We start from the raw sequence: 18,575 nt of genomic DNA, 5'->3' as shown, positions 1-18,575 counted from the left end.
TTTCCTGGACTGGCTCTTTTGACAATCACGCCGTTTGGGAAGAGGGGAGTCTCTAGCTCCCATAGAGTCAGCTCTTAAAAAAGGAAAGAGCAAACAAAACAAAACAAATCCTTGGGCTTTTTCACTGTGGATGCTAGAAGTGCTAGAGAAAGAAAAGCAAGAAAGGTGGGGGGAAATATCCTGAAAAAATATGGGACCAGGGAGACCAACCCTATTCATCCCCCTCTGAGCAGACAGGAGTACTCAGAACTTGCTCTTTCACATCCCAAAAGATCAAGAGCCCAAATTTTCATTGCTAAGTCTGATGAGGAAAGATGTTGTGTGTATGTTTGGGTCGATGCTTAGAGCCAGTAAGTCCTGCTGTTTGGTTAAAACCATTGAAGAAAGTTAAGGGGAGGGGGGTGGTCTGAACAGCATTTTGCTGAGAAACAAATACACTTCCATTGCCCAATCCAGAAACTAAAGGTAGCAACTTGGGAAAATTTTTGCAGTTTAAGGAGCAATTTTCATGGGCAGTCTAATCAGAGAGAGAAATGCTCCGCTAACAACATGCAGGGGTGGTTGGGCACTGGTGTGCCTCGTGTGGGCTGCTTTAGTTTTACACCAGAAAGCTTCTCAGAGGACCGTTTGAATAGGGGCGAAGAAAGGATGCTGTGGAGGAAGAGATATACTGAAAATATCATGGGAGAATCTGAGTAGAGGGAGACTATATACTTGGAAATGATTAAGGGGTGCCTTTTTCACAAATTGTGCCCCTCTCGAAACAGCTGTGCATAAAGACCAAAAAAGTTACCGGCATATGTGTGCACACACATGCATACATATAAATGACGTACAAGGACCCATGCAGGGGTGGCCTTTGTAGAAGCTGATGCCTTTAGTCTTTGTTAGCTCCATGACTTGACCAGCACAGGCTGACATGCACCAGGCCACATGAGCCTCTCTGTACAAAGGAGATGCTGAAGCCCTTCCTCTAACCAACACTCCCACTGACAGTGGTGGAATGCTAGGGATCCACTGTTCTCACACAAAAGCCAACTCTTATACGTATGTAGGCATAATAAAATGCTTGAGATAGATATTCCCTGGTGCCATAGATTAGGGAACATCAGAATAGAGGTTGGGATTAGCCCTATTCCAGATGTATTGCCGAGCCACAGGCAACTTGGAATGCAGAGTGCCTTCTGCTCAAAACAGCTGTGCATGTGTGCACACACACACACGTGTGCACACACACGTGCCTGTTTTTCCCTGCAGATGCTCCTCATTAAGTTTTCTGCTCAGAGGTGATGGAGTGGGAAGCTTTTACTGTTGGCTCATTTTCCATGTCCATCTGTCCATCCCACCACTAAATTTGGCAAAGATCTAATGCTGTGTCAATTTGCATGCATTTCATTCCTGAGCTTAATGCAGAGTATGATGTTATGAAGTGGAAGTGGAAAGACCCAGAGTTCTTGTCCTTCTGTGGGATCTAAGTCCCAAGCTATACAAGGCTTGGTCAAATGCTTGGCAAGTGCATGTTTGGAAAAGATACAATCAAATAGGTATATGTATGCATATACCTCTTTCTGTCAATGATAGCATCTGGCTGCGGGCTGATCAGGCTCAAAACAGAAAGGCAGGGGCGGGAGGAGGCACTAGCCTGAACAGGGTGGAAATCATTCTCCCTTAGCACAAGTGGCATCTTTCTTACTGCAGCCTCATCAGACTCACCATGTGGCTATTTATACATAGGAAGGAAACAGTGTAAACAGTCAGTGTGAGGATGGGCAGGTATGTGACATGATGGGCAGTAATCCACAGCGTCTGTCCTGATATTACACAGACGTGTATCTACAATTCTATCAGGAAATACACACACACATGGAGAGATGCCTGGAATTTGCCGCCTCAGCTCAGGAAAAAAAAGCATTCCTGCATAATATCTGAATCATGCTTTTCTTGATCATTATTTAACACTGGGGAGCAAATTTGTTTCCCAGCCTTGTGCATAGATTAATGTATTCAGCACTGCCTTTATCGGCTTGTTATAAGGCCTCCAAACCCCACAACAATCTTAAGGAAACAGACACTTCAGAGAAACTAAATCCTGATTTGGGACAGTCTTGTGCAGCACAACAACTGTTACGATCCCTCAATCTTCCTTCTCACAGTAAGCTGCATTCAAACCCCTAAGCCTCAAGAGGTAGACCTCCTGCTGTCCAAGCTCTTGTGCTCACACACATCTGTGCGCACACACAACACACACACACTTCCACGTGCATGCCCTTTCCCTACAGATGCTCCTCATTAAGTTTGCTGCTGGTTTAGGTTTGCTGATCCTAAGCCTGCAGCCAGGAAATTAAAAGGGGGGGGGGGGTTGGAGGGAACAGTTACAAGAATAGTTTGAAGGTTCTGCACCATTGTGACAAGACAGTAATATGCCTTTATAAGGAGAGTGACACAAATGAGTCTCAAGTACGACATTTTGATAGAGACTTCAATTTTGAGGGATGCATACCACAGTTTCCTGTACTCCTGATTCAGTGCTGTACAGGCACGGCCAAGTTCTCTGTGTGCAAGGCAGTGGTCTAGAAATCTGACATATGTTTTGGTATACAACCCGAACTCTTCACAGGTAGCCAGGCATTACAGTTAAGTTGCTTGGAATGGCTGCTGGTTTGGGCATTCCAGTTAAAACCCAAAGAGAAAAACGTTAAAGTATGGGAAGTCTTGTACATACTTCTAAAACCATTTTTCACCCTGCATATGAAGTTGAAGACAAATGTTTACCAGTGATTAAAATTTGGTAGGACTGCCAGACACCCAGAAAAACTGGCACACAAGAGAGAGCACATGGGATATAACTTGCCCTGGAAGAGGCAAATGCTTTCTCCCTTTCCTTGAATTCAGCCATCTGAACTACTCTAGTCCCATGCTGGACCTGATAAACACGGAGACCAGGTGGGCAGAAGGGCTGTGGTGGAAATTTGACACAGGGGGGGAAATATACATTCAGACCTCTACATTAGAACCATCCAGAGATTCTCTTATACTATGTGAACTGAAACCACTGTAGAAAATTAGAAGATAGTGAATATTAAAAGTACAACCTTTACTCCTTAGGAATCCAAGTCCAAAGATGGACACCCAGTTTCCAACAACCCAGTATTACATTTAATTTCTAAAATCAATACCAAGCTCAAGTTTTCCTGCTGTTTAAAACATCTACCCAGTCCAGCTTCTGCTTATCACAAAACTATCTCAAAGATACTCCCTGATTACTAGGGTTCTAACCTAATAGCCAGCAGAATTTACCTTTACAACTCTCTACTAATGCTTGCAAGGATGCAAAAGTAATTTAAAAAACTGGGAATTATGGTGATAATTTTTCACAGGTGGTGAAGGGCAGACATTCTATTTTTTATTTACTGCTGAAACCTCAGATGCTGGCAGTTCAGATAGGAGAAGCCTAGGTATATGGGTAATGGTTGAGGATGGGAGTACAGTTTGGTGTAGTGGTTAAGTGTGTGGACTCTTATCTGGGAGAACTGGGTTTGATTTCACACTGCTGAAATGACCTTGGGTCACTCATAACTCTCTCAGAGCTGTTCTGCTCAAGAGTAGTTTTTAGAGAGTTCTCAGCCCCACCTACCTCAGAGTCCCAGGGTGTCTGCTGTGGGGAAGGGAAGGAGATTATAAACTGCTGTGAGACTCCTTCATGTACTGAAAGGCAGAGTTTAAATCCAGTCTCTTCTTCTTCTACTATTGCTAATACAGTTGAGGAAGTACAGACAAACAAGAAGAATAGGATGAGTCCCAGCATGAGACAGACTAGGCTGATAAACATTCCATAGTTAGGAAGAAATAGGATCACTCGAGTGAAGCAAGGGAGAAGGAATATAGGTTCCTGAATCAGAATACTAAAAGTAACAGAAAGCCAAGGATTGGGGAGTGGGGATGGTCACAGATAGAAAAGTCAACACTGCAATAATCTGGGCCATGGGTAAGAGCTTTGGATGACTGCCCAAATGTTGCAGAGGAGAAAACACCAGAACTCAGTCACAGTGGGATGCCTGAGGTCTTGAGAGAACATTGAACAAGAGGCATCATGGTACCCTGACTATATATGGGAAAATCAAACTGTATTCTGACCACACTGAATTTCAGTCCACTCATGAAGTAAGGCTCATGGGGCATGGATGTAAAGCCAACAGCAAAAGCTAGTGACAGTGACAAGATCCTCAGAGCTGGGTCATAGAATGGCCAAAGATGGAGATCCAATTTCTCTTATACAAAAGAGGAGGAGGGTACAAAATGTGGTACTGAAGGAATGATCTAGCAGATGGGAGAAGATGGAACTATAGGAGCCAAAGACAGAGAGCAGAACTGCAAGAAGCAAACTGGAAGTGTGCAAGACCAAGACAGATGAGGGCACAGTGCTATTTTAGAGTCCAGTCCAGGAAGAGGTGACTAGAAGTGTTAGCAGTGGCAGATTTGATGTACTCTAGATAGGACCTGTAGCCTGTGTGTAGAATGAGCAAAGATAAAGAGGATGAAAGATGAATTGCAATTAAAGCTGGAGTTCTTTCGTAAGGAGAGCCAGAGGTGAAAATAAGGTGACAGACACCCTGGGAAAAAAAAGCAGTGAGCATAGGTAGCTCATTTTCTTGAGTCAGTTTCCTCTATGGTGTCTCAGCCCTCTTTGTCAGGACTGTTTATTGTCCATGGTGAGTGGGTTTCAATTTCCTTACAGTGATCATTATTTTTGGTACATGTAGTTCCTGTGTCTGTGGGACTGTTTTTTACCTCCTAACATTCTCAGTGGAAATGCCATTTATTACAGGTATCCAAATGCATTTTTATTCACTGGCACACAACTCCTTGGGATAATTCTTTGGCTTGGTATACTGCTTAAGTGTTGGTTCTTCATTCTTCTGGTCAGTAAGATGCTTGAGTCCTTGCTATTGTCTTAGAAATGCGTGTCTCCCCAACAAAATCCCCAGGAGTTACTCTGATTCACTACCAATCTCTGTACCTAGGGAGGTCCAGAATCTGATACAGAGAGCAAGCCTAGATGAAACACTCAGAAATCAATCACTAAGCCATTTTCTGTTATGAGTTCTCTGAAATTCTGAGATACCTGACATTTACTTTCATCAATGGCCTGAATTTCCAAAGCCAACTATGAACAGAAAACCTTACAAGCTAAAATTAAATTGACTTGCCTTACCCTTTGCAACAGAGTGACCACCAACACTGGAACACTTTTACAGTTGTGAAAAGCCAGAAACTACTGTGCTGCATCACTAGGTGAATTGTTGCAATGGTTTTTGCCTTTGTTTTTCACACTGGCTGTAGATTTCACAATGGATAGTTGGTTAAGTACTATTCATGCCTAGCCAGGACAGGACATCATGAGCTCTGTTCTTACATGTTTCAGTTACCAGATGGGCACTAGGCAATGTGTTCAGTATTACTAATCTCCATTCCATGCAGTGTTAATAGATGATGGCTTCTGTACAGAATCCCATTGTATGCAGCTATTTCCTCTCAATATGACTTTCCCCCTCCTTTTGGCTTTAACCTTGACACTCATGTAAGCTCATGTCACCTGTGGTTTCCTTTCAAACTAAACTGGTTAGATTTCATTTCAGTAGTGCTCAGTTCAATGTTTACTTCAGATCACCACTTGCTCCTGTATCTAATTTTAGGGAACATGGCTTATGATACTCCTTGAAAGAAACTTTCTGCAGTCTACCAAATACAATTATCACTATCTTGATGTAATGGAACTTCCTGTAAAGTGTGTATAAAGAGATCTGATTTCTATAAGCCTAAATCTGCAGTCTCAGGATGCTTACAAGAAACTTGTGTAATTCACTCACTTCTGTACCAACTTCTCTTACCAACTCCATCCCTTGTCCTTCTTTTGTCATTAGTCAGTTCCGTTATCAATACTTCACTTCTAAGAATGTCCATCTATAAAACATGCTGCCAGCTAACTCCACATCACATGCAGCAACTGAAAGAAATAATTTCCTCACAGCATTTCAGCACGTCCCTTGCTCTTTGCATGTCTGAGATTTTTTTCACTTGTGTAGCTGCTTTGCCTTAATGGAAGTTCATATAGGTCGTTTTCGCACTCACCTCCAGCCGGCGCGACCCCCCTCTTCACCGCGCAGGATCTGCGCGGATTTCGCACTAAATGCCGCGGAGCAGCCTTTTGCGCCGGAAACTCCCGGCGCAAAAGCCGCTCAAACGTAAATCGCCAAAAAGCAGTGAAGAGGGGGGTCGCGCCGGCTGGAGGTGAGTGCGAAAACGACCATTGTGTTACATTGCAGGAAGTCTTTTGTTATCCCAACTCAATTAGTGAAAGTAAGTTCCACTGAAATCTGTGGGAGTTACTTCTGAGTATATATCTGTTGTAGTTAGTTATAAAGAACACTCCCATTTCAGGTCCCAGGTAATATAAGCACAGGCAACTACCTCACTTACATTCTGAGATGTTCAGGCAATGATGTTCTGATAATTTCAGGTATTTATGATTCCAAAGAGAAATCCTTGTAACATAGATCAAGAAGGAGAGCGAAAGGTGCAGAGTTTGGCACTTTCTGTGTTGAGCTGGAACTGCCAAAACCATTGGCTTGCACCCAAATCTGAAATTATTTTTGCATTTTGCAGTCTAGACATGATCTCTTCAACTGTCCTCCAGGGGCACTGTGCATACTCGGTGGCCCTGCTCACAACTTTTGGGCCTAGGCAAACGCTCCACTTGTTTGGCTTTCATTAGAGAGGCCGGATCCCTAGCCCAAAAGCATCTCATTTTTCCATCTGGTCTGGTGCCACTTCTGTCTCTCACTCTGTCAAGGAGTCTTTACACAGTGTCCGCATTTTCCGTGGCACACTGGGACCAATATTAAGAGTGTGCTTTTATAGCCTCAGTGCATCCCAGTTCACTAAACAGCCCATCAAATTTTCTGCCAATGTCTTTTGCATGCTGCTCTGTAGGCAAATCAATGAAGCAAAGCACAGCTAAGTGATTTCAATAGAACTTGTGCACCGAACCTCTGTATTACACCCAGTGCGTTTGATTCCTCAGCTTACCAAGCACCAAAGTTTCTAGCCCTATCCTTTCAGCTGTTTTCCATTGACTCTGCCCTTATCAATTTCCATTGCCATAATTCCCCATTTGCACTTGTTTATGGTTCTTTGCATTTGTCTCTAAGCTTGGACGGTTTTTGACCAGTTGTTCATTTACTGTGGGTAAGATACATTTAGCTTCAGGAACGGTTTGAGACCATAGGTAGCCACTTCAGTAAAAAAAATATTCAAAAACAAAAGCCATGAAATATCTTTTATTTTTGTGCTGCAGACATTGGTGTCGCATTCTTAAATACACTTACCTGGAAGCCAGTCTCACTTAACAGAACAGGAATCAGTTTCATCTGCTTTCTAGCAAATGTTCAGCTATGTCTCCACTTGTAAACAGCTGGAAGTTTCTCCATGGGCCAAATAACCTATGGAGAATCTTACATCCACCCAGGAATCTCCTTCTGTGTTTCATTCTGTTTCACACTCTTTCTGTTCCCTGTAATTCCCTTCTTCACCCTACACCCCTTTCTCCCAGTATGATACAGCTTACCTCACAATGGAAAAATCATTACAAAGCACAGCCACTGTCTGGTTAATTTCACTGTTAGTTTTTTTTTTTTTTGCATGGCCTTGACTCTGTCATTACTGATGCAAACAAGTCTGCCGGCTGCTCAGGACTCCCCAATGTCATCAGCAGACTCCTCCACTTGCTCAGCCTGGAGTGTGCCTAAGGGAACAAACAGATGTAAGGACAAGCAGGGTATGCAACCAACACCTCAAACAATAATCTCTCTCCAGCCCACCCACCTACTAATCATGCAGATCCAGATCAGCCAAAGAGCCACCAGATAATTCTGGACAAGATACTGTCAGTATCATTCACTTCTATAAACTGGGAATAATAATGGCCCACCCCAATAGCTGGTTGAAAAGAGAAAAAGTATGAAGCATTTGACTCGTTAACGGTGTCTCTATCAAGTACTACACACCAAAATAAGACGATAATTGATTCATAGCAGGCTGTACAGGGGATTGCATTGAGTACATGTATACAGGCTGTACATAGAAACCTTTATGATTCCTCAAGTTTGGCCAAGCATTCAGTGCAACTAGCACAGATCCACGCTGGCTGTTGGAAACGTGTGCAAATATTTCCTAAACATGACGTTACTTCACTACGTCGTGATGCTCAACAGTATAGTGACCTGTGGCTCTCCCCTTCGCTTTGTCCTGTGAGGCAAGGAAAAGATAATAACGCTGGCATCTGCACTCTAAGACATGTGAGATGGAGCCTTTCACCATCTGGTTGAGGTAGACTGGGTAGTTTACACTTGCAGTCTCTCTGAAGGTTGCTGTAGACACCCCTTCACTACACAATTCACAAACACATGCACTTCTGAGGTTCCTATGAAACCACAGTATATTAAAAACATGCCTTGAACCAAGTAAAAGAAGGCACTAGCTTCACTGAAGCACAGATCAACTGTTTCTTAATGCCAGATCGCTGTAAGTTTGCGCCATAAATTGCCTGCAGCAAAACAAAATAAGACAAAATATATTAATCCAAAATAATTACTACACCCTGATTTTGAACTTGCATTATGGATTAATATCCTCATTCCATTAACAAGCACATACAGACAGTGTAGGGGGAAAGGAAGGATATTTTTACACTTTTTAACCCCCTTGATTTTGCACAGCATGCTTTAAAGATGCTAAGGGCCACATATTAAATTATCTTAAGCACAGGTTTGAAGAAGTATGAATCTTTTCTGCTCCTCCTTCTGCCCTGTACATGTACTAAATCCCCTCGCCTTACCCCAAATCTGACTTTTTTCTCAACCCTTCACAGTCCCCCTTCCCCTATAATTACTCTCCCACATAGTGTGCCCCATTCTCTTTCTACAATACAGGGATGGAGGTTGCAATTTAAGTTGATCTTACCAAATGATTCATTAAAAATATACTGCAAGCCAGCAAGAGGAAGGTCCTGTGCTGCTCTTGCATGTTTTGCTCTTTTACCTATTTCTGGAGTTCCTCTGAACCCCCTTCCCCTCCTAAGGCAAAGGAAAGCAGTTGTGGGAGACTTACCTGCCCCAAGGAGCTCTTGTTCTGGTTTGTGAAAACAGGAAAGGACTTTCTTGCCCTGCAAAGAGCCAAAAATAGGGTCAAACACCAGCAGAACGTTCAGTCACTTTCCCAGAAAGCGAAGAAACCATTTCTGAAAATGGTCTTCAGACAATCTTCCCCAGAACACCAACCTTCTTGCCATGTAAAGCGCTGAAGGATAAGGGCTCCCATCTCAGCTATTGCCAGATCCTGAAGTATATTTCCCACAAACTTCACACCATGTCACAACCAAAATGACACAACTCATCTAGCACTCTGGCATCTGTATTCTACCACCTCACAGAAAAGGTACTTAACCCTTCTTCGCGTTTCATCCCCAGATCAGGTTGTTGTACTTCTTCAGCTTGGTCCATAACCTCTGTAATTAAAGGAGATGGGGAAAGAATTCAGCCCCAACTTCACAGACTCTGAGGACTCTACTGGTTGTATAATATAGTGGGTTCTAGGCATTGATGAGATGAGGTAGCAGTGATAAACAGCTCTTTATTCGATACAGCATGGTGGAGGTTGCTCTACTAAGACTGCAAAACTTGAGCCAACATGGCCAACTATATAAACTCTGCATTCCTGTGCAAGCACATTATTGGATAGTTCAAACCAGCAGGGGGCTGTGATTGGTGCAGGGCAGCAGGGATTTGGATCCTGCTGCCCATTGTTCCCAAGTCCCCCAAGCTCTGTTCATCTGGTTCCAGTGAGCTTGGCAGGAACATCCACTACAGTCTTCAATTAAGTCCAGTATATAACATCCCTCCCCTCGCCTAATTCGCAAGCCTACAGACATAGTCCTGAAGGTATGCAGGCTTGCGGTACTCCTGCGTCGACTGCCTGGGCAGTGGAGATGCTGGGGGAGTGGTCACTGGTTCTGGCACGACTTGGGAAGGGAGCGGTGATTCTGGGCTTTCAGCCAGCAGTTCTGCTTCCCCACTGATGTCCGGCTCTGAGGGAAGCACAGAAACCGAGATCACAGAGCCTGTCAGTTCCGTGGCTATGGGGGTCGGGTCAGCAGGTGGCTCTATCCCTTCAGTGTTTGTTGGGGTTGATGAGGCCAGCGGATCATCTTCATCGCTCTCATCCCCTGGCACCTCATGTGACCACAGTTGGTCTATATGTTGCCTTATTGTAAACCCACCTTCTGTGGTTAACTCATACATGACCGACCCCAGTAGTCTTGAGTTCCGGGCCAGTATCCACACTAGCCTCGCCCATAGTTTTTAGCAACCATAGCATGGACCCCCGTATTGAACCCTCAGGGTGCTCAGACCACCTCTGGCACATCCTGAAAGTCGGGGGCTCAGTCGGGGTGTATCTGGTCCAGTAGTGTGGACAGTCGGTGGCCCATAAGCAGCTTGGCTGGACTGCGACCGGAGGTGGTGCTGGGGGTTGTGTGTTGTGCCAGTAAGTACTCGGCTGGATGGACCTCCCAGTCCCCATGGATGATGTGGCAGAGAGACTCCTTTGTGGACCGCACCATCCTCTCGGCTTGGCTGTTAGTGGCCGGGTGGAATGGGGCTGACCTAATATGCTTGATAAGGTTTCTCCTGCGAAAGTCCTGGAACTCTGCCAATGTGAAAGCTGTCCGGCTATCGGAAACGAGCGTGTTAGGCAGACCATGGGTAGCGAACACCTTACGGAGAGCCCCCATGGCAGCCCTAGATGACGTGGAAGGCACGGGGGCTACCTCTAGCCATTTAGAGTGGGAGTCCACGATAAGGAAAAACTTGGCCCAGGAATGGCCTTGCAAAGTTCAAGTGCAGGCAGGACCATGGGTTACGTGTGGACTCCTGCTGGTGAGCTGGGATACAGGGTGGAGCTGGGCAAGTTTCCTGGCATGGCTGGCACTGGGCAACCCCAGATTCAATGGCATCATCGATCCCAGGCCACCACATGTAGCTGCGGGCCAGAGCCTTCATGTGCACGATCCCTGGGTGGGTCTCGTGTAATGCGATGAGGATTTGCTGCTGCAGTCCCGGGGGCACCACCACCTGACTCCCTCACAACAAACACCCCTTATGTACCAACAGTTCATCCCGCTGGGATGCATAAGCTGAAAATTCAGAGTCCATCCCCTCCACACCCAGTCCCAAAATGCGGGAGAGGATTCTGTCTCTGACAGAACAGCACACAATCAGTGCCAGCTCTTGGGAAATAGCGTCCTAGGCAGGCACCCCCCCCCCCACTGGCACACACCCCCTGGGAGCACTCTGCTCGCCCCCTTGCTGCGTTCCACTTGTCCCCCGCTGCCAGCCTCCTCCAACCCACCACTGTGTTCCGCTCGCCCCCCATCGTGCTCCTCTCGCCCCTACCCCCGCCAGCCTCTTCTGGCTCACTGCCGCCACATTCCGCTCGCCCCCCACTGCCGTGCTCCGCTTGCTCACCCCCTTCCCGCTCACTGTGACTAGAAGAAGAAGAAGACATTGGATTTATATTCCGCCCTCCACTCAAGAGTCTCAGAGCAGCTCACAATCTCCTTTCCCTTCCTCCCCCACAACAGACACCCTGTGAGGTGGGTGGGGCTGAGAGGACTCTCACAGTAGCTGCCCTTTCAAGGACAACCTCTGCCAGAGCTATGCACATGCCAGCAGGTGCAAGTGGAGGAGTGGGGAATCAAACCTGGTTCTCCCAGTTAAGAGTATGCACACTTAACCACTACACCAAATTGGCTCTCAAAACAGACTAAAACAGCCTTACAGGCTTCTCGCAGACCTCACCTGCACATTTAACCAAATGCACAGGTGCAGGCTGCTAGAAGCCAGTAGGGCTTTAGTTGCGGCAAGCCGTGTGTGTGTGAATGGAGTGCAGTGGCGGCGGGGCAAGCAGAGCGCGGTGACGGGGGGCTGGAGGAGGTTGGCAGCAGCCATGGCAGCAGGGGGACTGGGAGGCAAACTAGCCAGTTGCCTTGGGTATCAGGGAGGGGAGTTCACTTCGGTGCCCCCGCCTCTTGGCGCCCTAGGCAACTGCCTAGTTTGCCTACTGGGCAAGCCGGCTCTGCACACAATGTCCTTGGCATGCACTGGGTGGGCTGGCAGCTCCTCCAGGAGCAGGATCTGGTGGGCCGGCACCAGATCCGGGTCCCCAGAAGGCAATGGCAACTGGCTAAAGCTGTCCGCATGGCCCATTGCCTTCCCTGGGCGGTATTGGAGGCTGTATTGGTTCCCCACTAGGAAGATAGACCACCTCAGCACCCGGAGCGACAGCATTTGGGGAGTCTGGCAGTCTGGGGCAAAGAGACACAACAGGGGCTTGTGGTCAGTCAATATGGTGAAGGGCCGGTCATAGAGGTAATCATGGAACTTCTTGACTCCTGCTACTATGGCCAGGCCTTCCTTGTTGATTTGCGCATAGTTGCGCTCGGGTTTCTGCAGGGTTCTAGAGTAATATGCCACTGGGACCTCCCAGCCATCAGGCAACACATGTGCTAGGACCGCCCCCACTCCATAAAGAGAAGAATCACAAGCTAAAACACAGGCAACTGTTCAACAAAATGTTCAAGCAAGCTATTGGACATAAGGACATGGGCTCCAAACCCATGGAGCCTTCTTGTCCAGCAGCTGGTGGAGAGGCTTGGCCAGAGGCTTGGCTTGCAGAAGGAAGGCGTGGTAGAAGTTTAAGAGGCCGAGGAAAGCTTGTAGCTCTGCCTTGTTCGTGGGGGCTGCGGTGTCACAGATGGCATGGACTTTCTCCTGGGAGGGGTGGATCCCACTTGTGTCCATGGAGTACCCCAGAAAGTCAGGTTTTGGAATCCCTAAGAGGCACTTTTCCTTTTTTACCTTGAGCTCCGCAGAGTTGAAACACTGGAGCACAGCTCGGAGGTGGAAGGTGAATTCCTCCTCTGTGGCAGTGGCAATCAGTACATCATCAAAGAAGGGTTGGACTCTGGGGATTCCTTTTAAAAGAGAGTCCATTAAGTTCTGGAAAATCCCCAGGGCCACGCTGACCCCAAACTGGAGGCGTTTGACCTTAAACATGCCCCCGTGCATTACTATGGTTTGTGCCTCAGCCGTGGCAGCATCTACCAGAAGCTGCTGGTAGGCCTGTGCCAAGTCCAACTTCCCAAAGATTTTTGCCCCTGCAAGCGAGGCTAACACATGTCTGATCACGGGGATGGGGTATGCATGGTCCTGCAGAACCCAATTGATCGTACATTTATAGTCCGTGCAGATGCAGACTTGGCCGTCAGGCTTAACAGGGGTCACGATTGGTATTTCCCAACGTGCGTTGGCCATGGTTCCAGGATGCCCTGTTCTACTAGGCAGTCCAGCTTCTCTTCTATTCTTGGCTTGAGAGCAAACGGGACGTGCCAGGCCTTGAGCCTTATGGGCTGCACTGTGGGACTGAGTTGCAAAGCCACCGGAGGCCCTGTGTATGTACCCAGGGTCCTGTCGAACACAGAGGGAAACTCCCCACCAATTTGCTGAAAGTCCATGGTGGTGGGAGTCTGGTGGATGCCCGTTAGTCTAATTCCCTGGGGATCAAGCCAAGTTCTCCCTAACAAACTACACAGATCTCCTTCCACCACGAGCACTGGCAGGAGTCCGGAGAATTGTCCATAATTTACCCAGAACTTCCCCACCCCACGCATGGTGACCTCCCGTTTCTGAAAGTCTCGCACCTGGACTGGGGATTAGATGCCGCCCCCCCCCCCCGCCCCGGGTACAGTTGTCTGAGGGTCTTGATCAAGATTATAGTATGAGCAGTCCCTGAGTCTATCTCCATCCTGTATGGAGCACCCTCAATAAAGACTGTGGTTTTAAATTGTTTTGGGGAGGGCATAGATAGCTGGCATACCTGACCCGAAGCTGTAGTGAGGGCATGAAGGTCCTCCATGTGCGACCTTGCGGCAGCGGCCATTTTGTCTCATAGGAGCCCCCCTCCCACAGAGGTCTGTCGACCCTGCTTGGAGCAGCAAACCTTTGCCAGGTTCCAGTCCTACCGTACCGGTGACAGACAGCATCACGGAATTTACAGGAGCAGTGCTTGTGATAGTCTCCGCAGCTTGCGCACTCTTGGGTCGATGCGGTCTTGGTGGCACGTGGTGGGCACTTTGGGGCTGTCTGGTCCAGCTTGAGCACGTCGTCTCCCTCGGAATCTTTGAATGCAGATGCGGTGGCAGCCTGGTGCGCCCTGGACACTTGCTGATCCCGGTGGGATGTTTCGTAGGCAGTGGCTTTGCTGAGGGCGCCTGCCAGGTTAAGGTCCTTGTGGGCCACCAGCTTCTGCTTCATCTTCTTGTCCTGTAGGTCAGTGACGAATCGGTCAAGCAGGGCTTCCTCGAGGTTCAAGAAGGCACACTCGAGGGCAAAGCGACGGAGTTCTACGAGGAAGACGGCAACTGTCTCACCGGACCCCTGGTTCCTCTTGTGGAACTTGATGCGTCAAGTCATGTGGGTTGGTCAGGGTTAGAAGTGGTTGGTCAGCTTCTCTATGATAACCTTGTAGATGGCCTCTTCGAGCATCATTGGCAAGATGAGGCTCTTGACTAGCCATAGCATGTCCATGCTGCAGATGCTAAGCAGGAGATGTTTTTGCTGCTCTTCATCCGCGATCTTGTGGTAACGGATGAAGTAGCTCAGACGCGTCTCCCAGGTCTCCCACTGTTCCGGCCAGTCGGGGTTGAACACTCATGCGGCCCTGGCACGGAGGCTGGGTTGGGTCCTGGGGCTGGCGTTGGTTGTGCAGTGGCACTGGACGAGGTGGTATTCATGCTCCTGGTGTGGCAGCCCTTCTTCAGCGGTGGCGATGTGATGCGCAGAGCCGGAGGCAGCTGCAGCAAGGTGCGGTGTGGTGCCGATCGCTGGGCTTGCTCACCAGGATCCCACCTTCGTCGCCACTATAATATAGTGGGTTCTAGGCATTGATGAGACGAGATAGCAGTGATAAATAGCTCTTTAATCGATACAGCATGGTGGAGGCTGCTCTACTAAGACTGCTGAACTGGGCCAACGATATATTACTCTGCGTTCCCGCGCAAGCACCTTATTGGATAGTTCAAACCAGCAGGAGGCTGTGATTGGTGCAGAGCAGCAGGGATTTGGATCCTGCTGCCCATTGTTCCCAAGCTCTGTTCGTCTGGCTCCAATGAGCCTGGCAGGAATGTCCACTGCAGTCTTCAGTTAAGTCCAGTATACAACAGGTTGAATTAAAAAAAAGTTGCCAATAAACATTGTGCTATTTTCTCTCACATTTTGAGTTCTCCCAGTTTGCCACTTCAGCTTCAGGAGCCATAAGCCAGGCTCGCAGGCCTCAAGGCCTCACTAGTCTGTGCCCAGCAGGATCTAGGCTTCTAGGGCAAGCCGTACACACACACACACACACACACACACACACCCTCTGGTTATTCTAGGACCACTTTTTTGTTTATTTTGGAAGCAGCACCACTTCCAACTCTGGAAATCCGAACCCTTCTTCTAGCCGTGTTCCTCACACCAAAACATGTGGGGCTAAAACTGTTTTTTTTTTAAAAAAAAACAACACCAAAAACTGAGTGGGGGTTCATGGCACCTCGGGACTAAGCCAATTCAAACAGAAAGAGGAGTGAGTCACAAGCCAACAATGCCTCCCTGCTGCTCACACGCAAACAGAAGGCTAATTCCTCTCAACAACCATTTTCACTTAGACCAACTAGGCCTCCCTCTCTAGAGAAGTGATATGAGAATCAAATGGCTTCCCACGACTGCGGGGGTGGGGAGGGATTTGGGTTTATCTTCTGAATTTCATGTTTGAGTGGGGACAGGTTTTTCTACAGCACCACCTTTAGGAAGTCAGACTTTTAAAAAAATGCAGTGTCTTTCATTAAAGTTATCTGTGACATATGGCAGCATCCTGCTGAATAAGTGTGGACACTTGAGGACAACATGTCTATCTTTTACTATCTGGTTTTTCTTGGCAACACAGTTGCTTCTGTCAGGGTTTATGGACTCCATGGTTCCTATTTTAAGCTTGTTCTTTTACATTATTCTATTTAGCTTCTCCTGTGTTCATAAAATCTGCATTACAAATAAAGCATATAGTGCTATGTAGTCAATGTATTTGTGTTCAGGAGCAAAAACAAACAAAAAATGTTACCAATCTTAGTGGCTGCATGACAGAAATGAGTAAATTCAAATGCAGTGTTATGGGGTTAGGACAAACTTCTGGGGAACAGCCTGCCACAGAGGTGCCTCTACTCAGAAAGCCTGGTGTCTGGTTCCCATAGAGTTGCCAGCTCTGGGTTGAGAAATTTCTAGAGATTTGGGGGAAGAAGCCTGAGAAGGGCACGGTTTGGAGAGTGGAGGGATCTTAGCAGAATATAATGCTAGACAGTGCACCCTCCAGAGCAGCCATTTTCTCCAGGCAAACTGATCTCCCAGTATATCTCCAGCCACTACCTGGAAGATGGCAACCTTAGGTTGCCACCTGCCCCACTTCACAAGAACATCTGTTGGTGGGGTCAAAGAGCAGGGAATGAGGATCAGGTATCTCTCCCGTGTATAGTCTTGGCATCTGATATCCTTTTGTCCATCTTTTCAGATTGCCCATTCCTAATACAGTATCTGTTAACTATGCTACTTCTCCGGTCTTCTCTTTCAAGGTCAGAAATGTTTATTTTCTTCACTACCTTCTACAACATTTTCTCATATTTCTCCCTATTTTAGGCAACAGGCAGAAGAAAGCTTCCAACTTCTCCCTTGGAATAATAAAACTTCTAAGTTCAATAGCATTTTAAAGACTAACACAATTTATTCTGACATAAACTTTTGTGGGGCAGTGGCCCTGGCATCAGATGTACTGAAATGTACATCCATTAGATCAATGCTTTTAAGCTTTTAAGCACTAACATAATGGATGTACACTTCAATGGATCTGATGAAGTAAGCTCTGCTAAACAAGAGCCTTAAGCTGCAATGAATTGTGTTAGTCCTTGTGGTGCAACTGGACGCCTGTTTTATTTCCCTGATAAAGACTGGCATGGCTACCCATCTAGAACTATCCCCTGAAACAGTGGCTATGCACTCAAAGCTGGTGACTGAGACTGAACGAAAGCTGAAATTCTCTCACCAGAGCAGGAATAGCAAAGAAATGCAAGTCAAAATGATGAATGGTTGTTGGCAGAACTATGATGGGAGCTCCCAATTCTGGGAAATGATGGATTCCTCCCTCCTCTGCATTACACTTTTTCCGATTACATACACACATATGCACACCACTTCAAACTCAGAGAGAGGTCAATTGATGGAAATATGTTGGCACCAGACATGACCTTTCCTTGTATTGGGAACAGCCAGTTTCATAAGAGGCTCTGACGGATGGAGCCTCCGTGGTTTCTTGTAAAGCAAGAAAGGGCACTGTATTGTTCTGCCCTGGCTCCCCCTCTCCTTCATAGGGAATTCCCTCCATTTACCAGCCTCTCCTCCGATTCACTCCTTTGGACGTTTTTTGCCCTGATCTCACTGCATTGCAACTCCACCCTTTAATACTTTGGTTAACATTTCAGGTTTGGGAAACTGTCTGGGGCAAAATTTGGTGGCAAGGATAGCGTCATTTAGACACAACCTCCCATTCTCTCAGGTTGCTCTCTGTGGAATCCATTTTCTACCCCTCCCCTCATCTAGAATTGTGAGGCTGGGGGCAGACACATTGGCCCCTCCCTACATCAAGGTCTGTTTAGTCTGTGGCTCTATAATAACCCCCTTTCTCAGCACCACTGTAAACATCTGTCAGGGTCAATCTATCCCAGGGCTTTGCCAGGCACAGCTTCCTTTGCCCCATCCCCCTTCACTCTCCCCTGTTCCCTCCCTTCCTTCTCCTGCCACATGCACTGTGCTTGGACAAGAAGTTACAGGGATCCATTTGTACAGGACCCCATGAGTGGGAATGGAGTACAAGCTTCTCTCCATTCTTTTTGGGGTCTGGGGAGAAGACATCAGTATACACACCAACAATTGAAAAAATGAGTATAAGTATACTTTTGTTACATGAGCCAGTGACTCATGGTGCAGTGATGAGCAATCAAAACCGTCGAATGAATGAGGCAACCCCCCCCCCCGAGATTTTTAAAATGCCGGCTGCAGAATATCTTGGAACAGACTGTACCTTTTCTTTCTGCCTAATGGCTAGTTCTGTGTACCTCCAAAGCTTGCAAACACCGAAACAAGTGAAAAAGGTGTCACCTTACCTACTCTATAATGACAACATTTGCAATTTCCTCCAGCGTATAAAGCAGATGTTTACATTTAGATACTACAACTCACTGGCACATTGATCATTACCTCCTACCAACTTTCTCTCCCAATTGCTTTTTTTAAAAAACACATATTAGTAAACTTGTTTAAAATTCTTTCAAAAAAACATGAGGCACTGTTATAGAACAAAGAAGTAGACAAGTGCACCTTTAA

At 46.9% G+C, this 18,575-nt stretch overlaps 1 protein-coding gene across 2 annotated transcripts in view; it reads left to right on the top strand.

The window, feature by feature from the left end:
- The window catches only part of CLCF1 (cardiotrophin like cytokine factor 1), a 61,545-nt gene that overhangs the window by 1,977 nt on the left and 40,993 nt on the right, over positions 1–18,575 (top strand). The gene's annotated exons all lie outside the window — the stretch shown is intronic.

This window comes from Heteronotia binoei, chromosome 21 (assembly GCF_032191835.1).
Source record: "Heteronotia binoei isolate CCM8104 ecotype False Entrance Well chromosome 21, APGP_CSIRO_Hbin_v1, whole genome shotgun sequence".
NCBI lineage: Eukaryota > Metazoa > Chordata > Lepidosauria > Squamata > Gekkonidae > Heteronotia > Heteronotia binoei.
This window is presented reverse-complemented; position numbering and strand designations above follow the sequence as displayed.